A 17,540-nucleotide genomic window follows, 5' to 3' on the forward strand; every position below is an offset into this window, starting at 1 on the left:
CTCTTTCCCAAGATCACTCTTGATCTCTCTTGTCGGAAATTTGTGTGCGAGACTAATAATTCTTAATCATTTGGTGGCACAATTTTGAGTTAGGTATCCTATGAATTAATAAAATAATTTTGTAGATTAAAATTTAACTATTAACTTGCACGTAATTATTGTACGATGAATAAAAAATTATCACTTAAACAAAAATAAACGATATAATAGATTTTGAGAAATTTTGTAATCCCACATAAATTGTGTGAAGCTCCATTCATTAGCTTATCAAGGCTATAAGTTGTCCCTTGCCAAGACTATAAGCTCATGGTGATAGATTAAATTGATATTCTCAAGTGTTTTGATAAATTAGGTTGATATTGTCTAAAATTTATAGCTTTTACGATATAGTTCTAATAAATCTAAATTTAGTATGTTTAAGGAGAAGAAAGTGCTCCCTTATTATAACTTGGCAAGAAAGATTATGGAACTTCTCACAATCAATTGGGACTACAAAATAACCACTTTTGTAAGCTTGAAAATTGTAATAATGTTCTAATTCTGGTATCACTTTCACTACAAGAAAATGGGGTCTTTACCTACCAATTGTAAGTGTAGGTAAAACTAGCCTAATAGTGGGTAATATGGTTTACCTACCAATATTGAATTGGTAGAGATTGGTAGGTAAAAGTTAGTGGGGAAAGAGTCTTTACCTACACTTATTAGCACTGGTAGGTAAAAGAATTAGTGGACCCCACTAAGTTATAAATCAATTGATGAGTCATCAAATGACGTGTTTGATGACATGGCATCCTACGTGTATGCTGACATGTTTTTTGTAGTTTTATGTATCTGATACGTGGCATCATATGTGGCATCCTACGTGGCATCCTACGTGGCATTCTGCGTGGCATCATATGTGGCATCCTACGTGGTGTCATTTTATTAGTTTGTGACACAATTTATATTTTGTTCAAATTTAATGGTTATGTGTAGGTAAAAGATAATAACAGTTATTTATAAATATTATATATTAGAAATAAACTAGAAAAAAACCATTCAATAATAAAATATTTAATGCTAAAATTCTTTATAATGTTCAATACTAAAATAAGTCATAAAGTTATCATTTTAAGGTTACCCCTACCAAAATAAAAAAACTTCATAAAGTTCATTCCATTCCTTAGTAAATTAATGTAAATAAACTAATAATCATCTATTATTGGATTCCAAATAGTGATCAACGACTTCTTTTATAGGAAGTAGAGGTAGAACTTGCCTAGTCCTCAGTTGAGCTTCCACAATAGTATCATTAAGTTCACTGAAATGGAGAAACAAAAAATGACACTAGATTAGAATAAAGCCTGAAAAAGAAACACTAACTGGTATGAACAGATAAATATTTTTCCTTTAGAACAGAAGTGAAATTTGAAATCCTAGAATACATGTCAATGTGGTCTCCACATTGAGAATGTTTCATTATCTATAAATCATACATGCTAATGCTATATATGAGCATACCTAACAAAGGTTGCAGCCCATTCTTGAGATGTATGAGTTGTTACATGCATGAAATTATGCTGGTGTCTCTTTTCTCTTTCATCAGCTGACATATTCAAATGACCACGATCACGAGACTGCATTTGATTCAAAACAATGTCCAAAGCATTATCCCTTTAACAATATATTTCTACTTCAATATAAAGATATATTATTTTCTTTATTTCCTATAAAAGAGAAAACAATGAGTTCAGTTATAATTACAATCATAAGTTGTTCTTCAGGATCATTATTTGCCCAAGAAAATTCTATTTACAATATCAACCGGCAAAGCATAGGCTAGATCTATGGCTTTCAATCTTGGATATTCAAGAAGTGAAAGTCCTGCATCAACCATATTTCATGTCATAAAAATAAAATGCAACATAAAGACCATTTAATTAGCACCTAATGAAATTCAGAGCACAAGCCAAAGAGATGACTACACCGTTTCCTAAATTCCTACGTTCAAAATTTCATAGACAAAAAAAAAAATGCAAACCCGTAGAAGTGATTACTCAACTATCCCCACGTGTCTCTCTCTATTATCTTACCCTTCCTAAACTATGAAATAGTACCAATTTTATGAACAGAACTTATAATAGAGGACAAATAGTTAAATCCGAAATTTTGGCATTACAGATGCTTTCAAAATGCAATGCATCCTAGACTGTTAACTTTCATAGAGATAGGGCGGCATGCAAATTCAAAAGAAAATGAAAGAACTCAAGTAATTTTACCAGCTACACCAAAGTATGTGTGGTAGACATCAACTGCATCATCCGGTCTATCTGAAATTCCTCCATTTTCTACATTCTGAGATTACAAAAATTAACCAAAATCCTCAGAGGTAAGAGTGAAAATGTCCCTGTTCCCAACATGATGATCTGAAAGATAAGAGTACTTTGCATAGTTATAAGATTACCTAGCAGTCTAAGATGAACTTCACAAGCTTTTCCTTGTTAATCCAATGTACTATGTCAATCATGATCAGGCTAGAAAGGACCCACCATGAATAGCAGACCTAGTTAAGAAAACTAATTCAATAGGCTTTAACAAATATTTGTTTCTTTTGCCACTTGAGACTAGCTCAAATGATTCAATGAATAAGTAGAGGTCCAAGATGCAGGGCTCTAAATGTATCTTATAAAAAATAAACAAAGCAATTTCTTTTTAAATAAGAATTCTACATATATCTGGAAGTGTCTCTGGGCGCCCATTAAGACCTCCAGATTTGACTTGCCGCTCACACAACCACCACCCGAGAAGGTCTTTGTCGATATGATGCAGAGACCCTGTAATAGCAAGAGCTCCCACACAACAGAAAACTGCAGTGATGGTGACAAAACATCATTGTTATTCTTGACTGGACTAAATTTAACACGCTGACAATAGAAGTAAATCACACGAAGTATAAATCCAAAATCAAAACTCAATAAACTCATATTGCAATAGACTTGTAACTTACTTTGCCCAGCATGAGACTCTCCACCTGGTGTACATCCAAATCCACCATCCAGGTTTTTGCAACTAACTATATACTTCACAGCCTTCTCAACATTAATTTTATTCAACTAATGCACCAATGCAAGGCAGCATATTGCAATATAGGAGAATCTAGTGCAATTTAAAGACAAAAAAAAATCAATGAATACTAACTTCAACAAAACAAGAGGCAAAGAAGAAAATAAGAGACAAGACTACCTTGTATCAACTTCAGTAAAGCACGGTTCTGTAGAGACCTGGTTATTTTATGAAATCAGTGGCGAATCCTGAGTTGGTTTTAAAGAGGCCTCGACTAAGAAATCAAAATACACTCTAGTCTAAACTTCTCTAGCACGCTCTTAAGTAACTTGAATGCATAATAAAAAAATAGCAACAACTCTAATTTTTATGCTATCAACTATATTACTTTCAGCAGCAATATATACATATATACATCATATTTACATATAACAACACAGAGAGATACCATGGGAGAGAGGTGAGTTACCGTGAGTGAAAGTGGGAGAGAGAGATCAAACCCAGTTGTTCCCCAAAGCCCCCACAACGTACGTAGATCCCCATCCCCGCCATTGAGCCCGCATCTGAGACAAGGAAGACCACGAGCCCAGACTGACACCTCTTCCCCGTGCCATTCTTCAAACTAGAGGCTCGGGCTAGTCGGAATCTCGCCAGAAAGTGCAAGAGGCGGACGGCTTCGGGGAAGAATCAAAACAGAAAAAAAAACAGAGAATCTGAATCAAAGAAGAAAAACCCATAAACCACAACCAACAAAAACTTTTATATTTCTTAACAAGAAATGAAAAAAAAAAATACAATAAAATTGTGGAAGAATCAAAGACCGAAAAGGATAACACTACTAATAATAGATAAACCAAAAATGAGGCAAAAGAAGATGAACAATTCAGGGGCTGCCATGCGAGATAGAGCTGTAGAGAGGGGGGTTATTGACAGCGCTTACCGGAGAGAACAGAGGTTGCGACCGCCGCTTCGATGGAGACGAGTCGAGGGAGAGAGAGCACCCAATCGAATGAGAGAGAGAACAAGGAAAAAAAGGAAAGAGAACAAATGAAAATATGAGAGAACAAATGAAAATACGATTTAAAAAAATTTTAAAAGCTTCAAATTTATGTTTTCAAAATTTAATTAATTTTGATTTTATATTAAAAAAATAAAAAATAAAATTGAATTACCGAACGTATTTCCTAACTTTATTTTCAGATTTTTAATTAAAAAACTAAAAAACTATTTTTTTGAGAGTTACTGAACGGACCCTTTATGTTTCAGATTTTTTTTTATTTACAAATTTTCTTATTTATTTAATTAAAAAAAATCTGATACCTAATACACAATTTCTTTTTTATTTAAATTAAAATCATCTTATGTGTGGCTGAAATAAATACTCAAATATATGTTATTTATATTTTTTCCAACTATGTACACACATGGCATGCCACATATTATACATTGTGTACACATCATATTATTTACTTCACATAAGCTTCCAAATAAACATTTATAATAATAAAAATAAAAAATGGGGGAAAAATTGAGCGGGAATGGTTAAAAAATTTCCCTCCATAATATACGTAGGTAAAAATCATTACCTACTGATATTATTGGTAGGTAAAGCTATGTTCCGAAATATAATATAATGGACTAGCATTTACCTACTAATATTATCTACCAATAAATATTGGTAGGCAAAACCCTACTTTCCCTACCAATATATATTGGTAGGTAAAGATCAGATTTCTTGTAGTATTTAATATATAAGTGAAATATGGTATCAGAGTATTCTATATGTATATATAAGTGAAAAATATATATAATAATATATATTATATAGTTACAAATGTCAAATATAGTAGGCTTATAATAAATGTTATGTTATTATATTATGTTAATAGATGAATCAAATAAATATTATATAGTTACAAATGTCAAATATAGTAGGCTATAATAAATGTTATGTTATTAGATGAATATGTTATATATATCAGAGGTTAGTTATTGTAGGCTAATAATTAGTAATATTTATGACTGTCTGATTTCTATTTTTGAAAATGTCACTTTTAATACTTTCTAATAAAGTTATTTGATCAGATATAAATTTATAGCTAATATTATATTTTTCGTTTAATAACTAGATGTGATGTTCATAAAAAACATTTACTATGTTTTGTGATAAATTATCAAACTGATTATCTAAATTTTCTTTTAGTTTATTTATTAATATATCTATATTATTACTATCTATACTGAGTTGACAGAGTTTATTGGTATATTTTTCCATGTCTCTAGGTACGTTCATATATTCCTGGTATTTTTAGTTTATAAGAACTTCTTATATATAGTTTATAATTGATTATAAGAATAGTTGTTTTTATAGATATGAAAAAGACTTGGGTTTTGAGAATAAAATTTATATTCATATGATAGTAGAATGTGGATGGAATATGTTTACTGAAACTGCAATTCTTCTGAAAATTATTTTTATCATGTAAATTTATTATTTTCTCATATAAAAGGTGACGTATCTATGCATATTCATACATACTTTGAACTTCAACACAACTTTTTAACAAGCCTATCAATGACATAAACAAGTTTAATGAAGCAATGCCCAGATCCTGTTATATGAAATAACTAATGCTTTTATCCTTTTGAAATAATTTAAATAGCTGATTGAAGATCTTTGAGAAAACTTAGAATTTCTGAAAAAGATTCATTGTCCCCTTCTACTATCGCAATGTGTTTTAGCAATGGTAACCCATTTTATTAATAAACTTATAAAATATTATACAATAGAAGAGAAAGCTAAGTTTGATGGTTTTCAAGACTTAGAGGTTTCTCTGGGTTTAGAGAATAAGATTTAAAAAGACTAGAAGTGAGTCTACAAGCCAGACTCCTTAGCTTATTTATACCGAAATAAAAAGTTATCCTCTATTATTTTATTAAAGTGAGAATAAGATGATAAAGTTAAGCATTTATGGGATTTTGTTTTTTCTGAAAATATATGATGCGTAGCACATGGGCGGCTACCTTTGGTCTTTGTGAAAAGAGCATCTTATCTTTAAATCAGACTTTAAATCGTAGTGCTTCCCATAGTAGGGTCCTCAAGTCCAAGTCTGTCGATGGAGTCTTCTGCATCATATGTCCCATCAAATTGACTATTCCACTTCTCCATTTTCTCGTCGACAACTTTATTGATAAGAAGTTGTATGTCTTTAGTGGATATGGTTACTTGATTGGTGGTAGGTGGAGTGCTCTGTTGCTGACGCTGATGTCGAAAGACATCCAATTGAAGCTTAAGACTATTAATTTGGTCCCAGCATGCTTCATTTTCTTCTTTTAATTTTTTGTTTACCAAGTCTTTTTCTATTATTGTTTTATTATAATAAATACAATTTGGGTAATTTAATTCGGTTACTTTTTCTTTCCCCTTATCTTTTGTCTCATCAAAATAATTGAGACTCCAATACATAATAGCAGCTTTAGTAGCTTCTTCATAATTTACTTGGCATTTCCAAAGGGCATTATTAAATTTATCTACTGTTTCAGCTACTGATTGCCATGACTTATATAATCCTGGTTTTTTCCCTCGAAATACTAAATAGTAATAAACAAATTTCTTACTTTGGAAGTATTCTATTAGGCTTTTTAATACTGTCTGGAAATATCTATAATTATTAAATAGATAAGCGCGATGAATATTATCTAATAAACATTGTTGTTCTTTACTAATGGTCTTGTGAGGGATATATTTGGTTTCACTATTACCATAACAATGTAATACTAATTCTCTGAAGGATATTGCCTCACATTTTTCCATTGGCTGACTATATATTATTTGGTCTACTGCTTACTTGTTTGCCATTTGGGCTCTCAGATGTATTCCAGGCCTATGCATTCTTGGACGAAATGGTTATTGGTCCATCTGTATTGTAAATTAATCGAGATAATACATCAGCATAATAATTATCTTTTCCTTTAATATGCTCAATAGTAGGATTATATCATTTAATAATAAAATTATTAAGAAATTTTGTCTCATTTTTTCATAAAAGCTTACTATTGCTTGGCAATCTGTTCTAATAGTAAATTCTTTTTATTAATTAAATAAAGATTAAATGCATCTAAGGAATATTCGATTGTCGTTATTTCGGCATCAATACTAGTAATACTTTTTTCTTTATACTGTTCTGAAGCATATCTTGATATTTCTTCAGTATCTTTATTAGAATATTTACTAGGTTTTTTCTTTAATACTGCTCCCCATCCCTTATCACATCCATCTGTATTCATTATTAAATAGTTAGTTATTAAATGAATAGATAATTTTTCTAAGGGTTTTACTATTTCTTTGATTTTCTTTACTAGTTTAATATCTTCAATGTTGAAGTATCTTTGACCATTAAGTTTGGTTTTATTATATAATGGCCTAAGTAATTTTGATAAATTCTTAATATATGGACGGGTATAATTTAGTAATCCAAGAAATTACTGAATACTTTTTAGATCTTCAAACTTTTCAGAGAAGTCTAGTATCTTCTTACTAATATGATCTTGTAATATTATTTTCCCTTTTCCTATTTCGGATCCTAGAAATTTTATATATTATTTTCCTAATTCCATTTTCTTTTTCTAATAATTAAACCATAATGTTCAATTTTTTAAAAAACTTGTTTTAAATGGTACTCATGTTCCTTATAATCTTTGATAAACACTAGAATATCATCAATATATATTAAACAATAACTTAATTCATAAAATATTTTATCCATTCTTCTCTGAAATATTACTGGGGCCATTTTAAGTCTCATTGGCATTACTAACCATTCAAATAGTCCTTGTGGGCAGACAAAAGATGTCCAGGGAATACTAGCTTCTGCCATCTTTATTTGGTAGAAACCTGATTTTAAGTCAAATTTACTAAAAACTCTACAACCTTGTATTTTATTTATTAAAACATCTTTATCACGAATATTATAAGACTCGTCTTCAGTATTATCATTTAATTTTTTATAATTTATTACTATTCTACTTTTTCCTTTAACTATTTCACTATAGTTTCTTACTAGAAAAGCAGGACTCCGTGGTCAGTCACTATGTCTAATAAATTTATTTTTTAATAATTTGTCAATATGATCTTTAAAATATTCTATGTCTATAGGATTAAATTTTAGTGCTTGACCAGTTATTTTATAATCTGAATTTTTTATTAATAATTTACATATTGGATTATCATTTTGTTTTAAATTTTTCATACTATCTCCGATATTTCCTTGTTTTTGTAGTTTATATATTAAATGTTCTATATCATTACTAAATATTAAGTCGTATAATTCTTTTCCTGTTATTATTTCTCTATCTAGTTTTATTTTTTTTATTATATCAACTAATTCATTTTCTTCTGTATTTTCTTCTATTAAATTTTTACATGATCCTATTATTTTACAGTTACATTGGGTGTTTTCTAAATTACTAGAATAGCCACCACGCTTCCGCAACAACTCTGATTGAATGAGTATAATACTTACCATTTTATAAATATTAACATGTCTTTAGTAATGTTAATGCCCCCGTTTTGTTTTGATAGAAAATCTAATCATATAATAATATCTATATTATTCATTATTAAGTCTCTGAGCTATACTTAGCCTAATTGATACTCGTTTCTATAATCGTTACAATTTGTAAAGAATCGAAATTTACAATTCCTCCACTTAAATATATTACAAAAATATGGAATAAAAGATAAAGAATATAAACCAAGACATCATAAAAAATATAAAGGGAATAAAATATACTACCAATTAAAACGAAGTAACGCTAAAAGATATTTCCTTCAAAAAGGAAGACATGTAAGAAGATATAATGATAAAAGAGATTATCGAAATAAAATAACATGTTTTTCTTGTGGAGAGATATGACACGTCTCTACTAGTTGCAGAAAGAAAAATAATAATTTTAGTAGAGAAGCAATGTTAGTAGAAAAATTTGATATGGATTTCCTTAATGTCTTATTAAAAAGTTGTGTTGAAGTTCACCTAAGTATGAATATGCATAGATACATCACCTTATTAGAATATTTACTAGGCTAGGGGCTTACAATTGCCACTTTTTTATATTATACAAGAAGAAATTATTATACCATAGTCAAACCTACAATAGTTGAATATATTATAACATTATTAACATACAATAGCTGACTTTTGATACTAAAATACATATTCATCTACAATATTTATTATAACATTATTACCCTACAATAGTTGACTTTTAATACTATAGAACGTATAACATTATTAACCTACAATAGTTGAATTTTAGTACCATATAACGTATTTATTATACCATAAATTTACAAATTTCAAACTTATAATTTTTTTTAAAAAAAAATGCAATTTTTATTAATTTTTATTAATATAAAATTAATTTATGATTGTAAATTTGTAGTATAATAAATACGTTATATGGTACTATAATTTAACTATTGTAGGCTAATAATGTTATACGTTCTATAGTATCAAAGGTCAACTATTGACGGCTAATAATGTTATAATAAATATTGTAGATAAATATGTTCTATAGTATCAAAAGTCAGCTATTGTAGGATAATAATGTTATAATAAATATTGTAAGCTAAATAATAAATGTTATAATATTTTTTTGTAGCAAACTTGGTCAGAAAAAGAGAGATCTCAGAAAACAAAAGGGCAAGAATTCCGTCTATGAAAACGCTAGATCCATCTATAAGGGAAAATCTAAACATACATATTCAGCAAATATTGGAGAAGCTTGCAATGATGTTGAAGCTTTAGTTACAACAATTGGTGAAAACAGAAAAGATTGGATCTTAGACTATGGATGTTCATACCATATGACTTTCAATAAAGAATGACTACAAAATTGCATAGAGTTGAATAGTGGTAAAATTATAATGGAAAATAATCAATCTTGCCGAGTAACTCAATAAGCTTAATCAACATCAAAATGTTTGATGATGTCATTCGAACATTAAAGAATATCAAGTATGTTCTTAATCTTTCTAGAAATTTAGTTTCACTAAGCGTAATGATACAAATTATGAGCAAAAGTAGAGCATAGAACCATAAATATTTGTAAAGGCTCATTGGTAGTTCTTAAGAGATATAGAATGACTATATACTACCTAATTAGAGAAACAATAACTGGCAGCAACACTTTATAGCTGAGGCACCGAAAAATCACAAGAAAGTAGGAGGCTTGATCATAAAGTGTTAACACAGCCATGCTTAATTAGAAAGGATAAGGTGTAGTCTTTTGTGAGAATTGTGTATTGGGCAAACATCACATATTGACTTTCAAAGTTTTCTATAGTGATAACATTTCAAAGTAAAACAAATTATTGAATTATTTTAAAGTAAAAACTTATAAACTCAACAACATTATACATGGATAATGTCTTAGCACCCAAACAACAATACTCAACAAAGATCAAATAATAAAATCAACAAAACATAAAACTAAAAAAAATAAACACCAATCAATTTATATTAATACAGATAAATGATTTAATGACTGGTACTACAATCTCTATACCATGAAAATCAAAACAATTATTCTAAATCTCTCTTTCCCAAAATCACTCTTGATCTCTCTTATTAAAAATTTGTAAACAAGACTAATAATTCTTAATCATTTGCTAGCACAATTTTGAGTTAGATATCCCATGAATTAATAAAATAATTTTGTAGATTAAAATTTAACTATTTACTTGCACATAATTATTGTACGAGGAAAAAAAATTATCACTTAAACTATGATAAATGATATAGTAGAATTTGAAAAATTTTGTAATCCCACATAAATTGTGTGATGCCCCGTCCATTAGCATATCAAGACTATTAGTTGTCCCTTGCCAAGACTACAAGTTCATGGTGATAGATAAATTAAGTTGATATTGTGTAAAATTTATAGCTTTTATGATATGGTTCTAATAAATCTAAATTATAATCTTCTCCTTATTATAACTTGGCAAGAAATATTAAGGAACATCTCACCACAAATGTGAGACTACAAAATAATCCAAAATTATTATGTGCAATTAAATAGTTAAATTTGAAATATACTAATTTACAAAAACATTTCATTAATTCCCTAAAACCTAATTCAAAATTATAAATATCTAAGAATTAGTAGACTTGCCCACAAATTTCCCAAACTCTATATGAGCTTTTATTAAATAAAATACCAAAACCATACATTTTAAAAAACACAAGGAATGCACAAGCAAAGCAAGAACGACTAGGTCGATTAGCAAATCTTTAGCCATAAAATAACCATCGGATCAATTTGTTTACATCTTTAATTGACTTTAATAAAATCTTACAAACAATCCCTTTTTAACTTTGTAATAAATTAGGAAACTAAAATGGAGTAGAGGACTCATCTTTTAAAATACCTCAACAAAACAATTATTTTTATTTTCTTTCTAAATTTTACATTATATCATATATATATATATATATCAATTTTTATATACATTTAAATTTTAGCTAATTATTATAAAATAGCTAAATATTATAAAAGAAGTATTACAAAATGTAACACCAATCCATACAATTTTATAATTTAACTCAAACTTTTACATTATATCAAATATCTATAACTCTATTTTTTTCTGTATATTATTTATATATTATATTTTCTTTTATATTTTATTTATTTTAAAAATTAAAATAATTAAATATAATAATATCATATTCATTTATATACAAAAATTTATAAAAATAATAATAAAATATATATGGCAGGTTAAATAGTATTTCATTACATAAAAAAATATATATATAACTTTACATACTACTTAAACCTTATCCACTGGAAGTGCACTTAACGTCTTTAGCTATTTCCTAGTTAAAAACTATTGGCTTCTTTTTATTTATTTTTAATCATTATGACTACTTTTATTTTAAATAAAAACTACAAAAATGAAGAAAGTTTCAAGTCATTTTTAATAGTAATTTGGTAAAAAAGAAACAGCTTCTTTTTCTGACGAATAGTACATAGCCATAGACAATTTTTTTAATGTTTTTTAAAGTAAAAAATACAAAACCGAAAGAGAAAACACATGATAGCCGAACCCTACTTGGACAGTCAAGGTTTTCTTCTCAAAGCAATAAATGATGCCAAAATAAAATTTTAAAAAAAGAAAAAGCCAATCATACATAAAAACCTAATTCCCAACTACACTACAAAAAAAAGGTTCTATACCGAGAACACTATACCGACAACATGTCCTCGGTATAGACATTTCATATGCGCGGGACATTTTCGCGGTTTTGAATAGGTTTAGTTGCTATACCGAGAATCTATACCGAGAACATGTTCTCGGTAGAGGGTTTATAAATATACCCCACAGCCGCAAAGCCCCTTCTCCTTCCTCTCTGGTTTCTCTCGGTTTTCTCCGAGCCGTCCGCCTCCCTCCGCCATTTTCCTCCGTTTTCCTCCCAAAAAGCTCGGTTTTAAGCCTCAAAATTGCCAAGGGTGAAGGGATTTCTGTGTATTTGTTGAAGGTATGGTTTATTTATTCATTTTATATATATATATATATTTATGAAATTGTATAATGATATTTTGTAGTTTTTGTTTGAAGGTTGGGTATTCGGTTTTTGTTGGACTAAAGAGATTGCTAGCAAGATATTGAAGGCATTGGTAAGTTTTTTTTAATTTTTCTGTATTTTTTTTAATTTTTTTTCAATTTTTGAATAATTTATGTTTTTTATATAAATAATATAATATTAATTTTAATAAAAATCTGAAATTATTATATTAGATAGAATGTATTTATTTTTAGGTTTTCAAAATAAGTATTAGTAAAAATGATATTAGGAATTAGAAAATTGTTATATCAGTAATTAGTATTTTTTTTAAAATAAATTCTATGTTGTTTTGGTGAATTTTATGTGTATTAAACATATTAGTAAATATATTAAATATTTGAGTGTTAATTTGAAAATTTTGGTGGTAATGTTAGTATGTTGTTGTTGTCAATTTTAATTTTTTTTGGTTATGTTAGTAGTAAAAATTCAAATTTTATGAATATTGATGATTAATTTGTTGTTGTTAATTTTTAGTAGAATTTTAATATTTTGGTTAGAAAATTGAATAATTAATAAAATTTAGACTAATAATTATAAATTATATAGTCGTTTAAAATGTATTTGTAATGCTCTCTGCATGATCTGGGTCTGGATATTTTTTATGTCTTATTTGCAGGATTTTAAATTTTGGGATAGATGAAAATATAGTCATTATGCTGCCGAATTTTTCTATAGAATTGTAAAATTTAGAGATATTGTGAATATTAGTAGAAGTACTCAATAAAATTTCTAATTTAATAAATAGTGAATTGATAAGTAAAATAATATATTTTAAAATTAAGATTAAAAAAAATTAACATTAACATTATGCAACTAAATTTTAATAAAAATAAACATTAATTAAATAATTTAAGTAATAATTAAATCCTAAAGTAAATAAATAAATTTTAAACAAATCTTAGAAATTTTGTTTAAATTAATAAAACTATTCAATAAAGCATAAGTAAAATATGTAATTTAATAAATACTAAATTAATATGTAAAAAAATAATATTTGTTAGTTCTGATTAAATAAAATTAACAAATATATTATTAGAAAACCATTATTAAAATTAAAAAAATTAAATTTAATATTTGTTAGTTTTAATCATTATTAAAATTAAAATTAAAAAAATATGTTTTTAATAATATTTGTTAGTTGTTTTTAATTTTTCTGTATTTTTTTTTTAATTTTTTCAATTTTTGAGTAATTTATGTTTTTTTTATATAAATAATATATTTTAAAATTAAGATTAAAAAAAATTAACATTAACATTATGCAACTAAATTTTAATAAAAATAAACATTAATTAAATAATTTAAGTAATAATTAAATCCTAAAGTAAATAAATAAATTTTAAACAAATCTTAGAAATTTTGTTTTAATTAATAAAACAATTCAATAAAGCATAAGTAAAATATGTAATTTAATAAATACCAAATTAATATGTCAAATTTAAATAATTTTAATAATATTTACATTGAAATATATTATAGTTAGATATCATAAAACAACATAATTAACTTCAAAGAGCATAAGACATTAAAAAAAAACATATTTAATTTTATTTGTTTTTTTCTTTGGTAATAAGAAATTATTACCAAAGATATAATAGTGTTATTATCACCTAGTGATAATATTATATTTTTTTAGTGTTCATCACAAGAAGCCTTAGACCCGTTTAGAGAGGGTGAGCATTGAAGACTCTTACATTTGCCTCTCTCTGAATTAGGACACACACGTGGATTAATTTGACCATCAGATATCCCAGCTGATTGTGAACGAGGTAATACTTTACACATTGATATACTCCTTAAAATTTAACAATTAATCCATATTAATTTTAAAATATTGAATTTGCATACAATAGCGCCTCCAAATAAACGTGGACGCCATAAAGGATTGAACACGCGGGAAAAGAGGGAACAGTTGGGGCATCCTCTCCCTCTCGAGTGGGATGTGCGGGGGAGAACATATAAAGAGATCGGAGAGTACAGCTCAAATTTCTCAAGAGAGCTCGGATTACTTGTTCGACAGTACCAAATGCCTCGAAAGAAAGAATACTTGCACATTTGGAAGTAAGTAGTTTATGTATTTTCCGACGCCCAGAAATTACGGTATTAATTTCTTGCTAAAATTAACTATCTTAATTAAATATATTACTAACGATAACTTTTTGCAGAAACGTTCTGTGGTCAACAAGGAAAATAGAAGGAAACTGAAAGAGCTTAGCTATGGAGGTTCTCAGTCAATCCAAGCCCTACGCTATAAAAAGGTTAGTTAATTAATTATTTTTTAGTTTATTTTTCTTATTTACGTTTAATTATTAATTTTATAAAAATATATGTACGTGACAGCGCAATTTAGAGACTGGGCAACTTGAGTCCATCCCGGATAGCTAGATGGATACTCACCATAAATCAGGCACAGGGTGGGTGACAGAGACAGCCAAAAATACTTGGGTACGTTAAGTTTTTTTAAACATTTTTCAAATTTTTAATTGTTTCAAAATTTTAATTACATTATACATTGTATCACAGGAGGAATTGCGTGCATACCGCGACACACAGCAGACACAGGCAACTGATACTGAGAGTTCCACACCAGTTTCGAGTGCGCCTGAAGATGAAGACATATCTTTGGTACAAACTGTCTTCGGAAACGACGGGGCCACCAGAAAGGATATGGACGTATCCTTAACATAAGGGGCCGAACTCCATTTGATTTTCGTCCTTCACAAACTAGAGATGAAGAGTTGTCTGAGATGAGAGAGCGTCTTCGACAGTTAGAGGAGCATGTCCGGACTCATTGTATCACCCCGGGATCTCAATGTGCCCCACCACCACCCGATGATCCCGATGTTGGAGCACCGACTCAGTAGGACTTATGTATGAATTTTATTACAATTGACTATTACATTATCATGTTTAAGAAAATTCTTTATTTTGATTCAGCGAACATGCTCTTATGTTTTTATTTATATGTTTAATATAAGTGTTTTAAGTTTATTCTATTTTTTTATATTTAATTCAAAATAAATAAATAAATAAATAAGGGAATAACAAATATAAAAAAAAAAAATTGGGGAAAAGTCTATACCGAGGACATTGTCCTCGGTATATACCACTAAGATGTCGGTATATACCAATACGATGACAAATTGGGGATGGTTGTACCGAGGACTTTTGTCACTTTCTACCGAGGACAATGTCCTCGGTAAAACCTATACCGAGAACATTTTTAATGTCGTCGGTAGAAGTTTTGTTTTACCGACGCGGATGTACCGATAACTTTCTACCGACGACATTGTCTCGGTAGAGGTTATACCGAGGACATTTGGGCTTATACCGAGGACATTTGTTCTCGGTATAGGCCCTGATTTTTGTAGTGCTAGTATTTTAAGACGAACACAGTCGTTCCATTGATCGAGCTGAACAAATTATTCCCTCATTAGGGTTTCTATTCATACATATATATATATACACACATTTTTTAGTTTCCATTGCTAGGACTTTTTAAACAATAATTATCGTACAATACCCATAACCCACTAAGAACATAATCAGAACAACATTTACAAACAAGTATTCACTCTTACGAAACTTCTATACACTACTTGATAAAAACAACAAAGTAAGAAAAAAAAATAGATAGAAAGTTGAGATCTGAGATTGTAAATATAAGAAAATACAAATAATAAAACAAGTACCATCAACCAAGTTAGTTAGAACTTAGAACATCAACCAAGTAAGAAGAAGAAGAAAATAAGCAGCATGTTAAGATTAATACACAATAATATATGGTAATTATTAGATATGAACAGATTTGGGATAAAGGGTAGAGCTCCCTTCAATCCAAAGAAAGATCTAACCGAAGGAGTAATGGAGCTCCTGAGGTATGCAAGCCACAAGTCTATCATCTTTTTAACTTAGTTTTTTTTTTTGTGTGTTTCTATTGAAGAGAAGATATATAGAACTGTGGGATCCATAACTCAGCAGCACAATCCACCCGGAAAGAACCTCTTTTGGACTTCAAGGAGCTCCACTCCATAACCCTAATACCAACTTAATAGTCTATATAACAAGATATATAACATCTATGGATATGGATCTAGAAGTAAAAGAGAGAAGAGAACTTGTTATGACAAGTTCAAGGGAAACTTACTAGAGAAGACCTTTCAAGAAGAAAAACCAGAGCCAACCAAAACCACCATTCTTGTGGCCTTGAAGATTGAAACCAAATATTCAACACCTTTGGTTAAAGGTGTTAAAGGTGATAATGATATGTTTTGATTTGATGATAAGATGCAATGATATTTTTTTATAGTGTGGCTTTACCGTGAGATGAGTTATTGGTTTTGTGGGTTGGCAGCTGGGGCCTGTCTTTTGTAGCCCTCTTGCCCTAATTATAATATGAATAAATGTTTTTTTTTTTTTTAAATATTATGAATAAATGGAAATAAATAAAAAGCAAAATCTTGGGAACCGGCTATCCATTAGATTCCCTGAGAAGATCACGTGCCTTGTTTCCCACGATATGTTTGTGTACAAATTGTATTTCGAAACTCGAGCATCGTTGTTTGTTTCACCACTCTACAATTTTAACCTATTTCAAGCTACATAGTACTAGCTTAATTATATATGATTTTTCACTTTAATTAAGTTTGAAAGGATTAGTAAGTAAACTCTCAATTTCACTTTTTTTTTTTTTTATATTTGTGTTATTTTTCGATTATTTGATTTGATTTTGAATTTTAAAAAATTATATTTTATAAAATGGTTCGACCCTTAAAATTAATTTTGATAAAAAAAAATTAAATATAATAACACAATTTTTAAATAAAATAATTTTATTTTTGTTTTGAATTGTTAGTTTAGTGATATCAGTTG

General features: G+C 28.4%; 3 long non-coding RNA genes across 5 annotated transcripts; 1 reads left to right on the forward strand and 2 right to left on the reverse strand.

Annotated features, from left to right (window-relative positions):
• Positions 1–1,065: 1,065 nt before the first annotated feature.
• LOC133829525 (uncharacterized) lies at positions 1,066–4,156 on the reverse strand. Of its 3 annotated transcripts, none has more exons than XR_009891823.1 (6): positions 3,223–4,155; positions 2,987–3,135; positions 2,709–2,846; positions 2,444–2,542; positions 1,501–2,334; positions 1,066–1,300 (listed from the first exon to the last, which is right to left on the reverse strand). It is a non-coding gene; the product is annotated as an uncharacterized LOC133829525 (long non-coding RNA). The 3 variants fall into 3 exon arrangements; XR_009891822.1 differs by having other exon boundaries at positions 1,501–1,616; positions 2,259–2,334; positions 2,987–4,118; XR_009891821.1 differs by having other exon boundaries at positions 2,987–4,156.
• Positions 4,157–5,776: 1,620 nt separating this feature from the next.
• On the reverse strand, positions 5,777–17,190 carry LOC133831612 (uncharacterized). The gene is made up of 2 exons (XR_009892539.1): positions 16,816–17,190; positions 5,777–6,961 (listed from the first exon to the last, which is right to left on the reverse strand). It is a non-coding gene; the product is annotated as an uncharacterized LOC133831612 (long non-coding RNA).
• Positions 14,526–15,600, forward strand: LOC133829527 (uncharacterized). Its single transcript, XR_009891824.1, has 4 exons — positions 14,526–14,729; positions 14,834–14,926; positions 15,009–15,113; positions 15,192–15,600. It is a non-coding gene; the product is annotated as an uncharacterized LOC133829527 (long non-coding RNA).
• Positions 17,191–17,540: the final 350 nt, after the last annotated feature.

This window comes from Humulus lupulus, chromosome 4 (genome assembly GCF_963169125.1).
Source record: "Humulus lupulus chromosome 4, drHumLupu1.1, whole genome shotgun sequence".
NCBI classification, from domain to species: domain Eukaryota; kingdom Viridiplantae; phylum Streptophyta; class Magnoliopsida; order Rosales; family Cannabaceae; genus Humulus; species Humulus lupulus.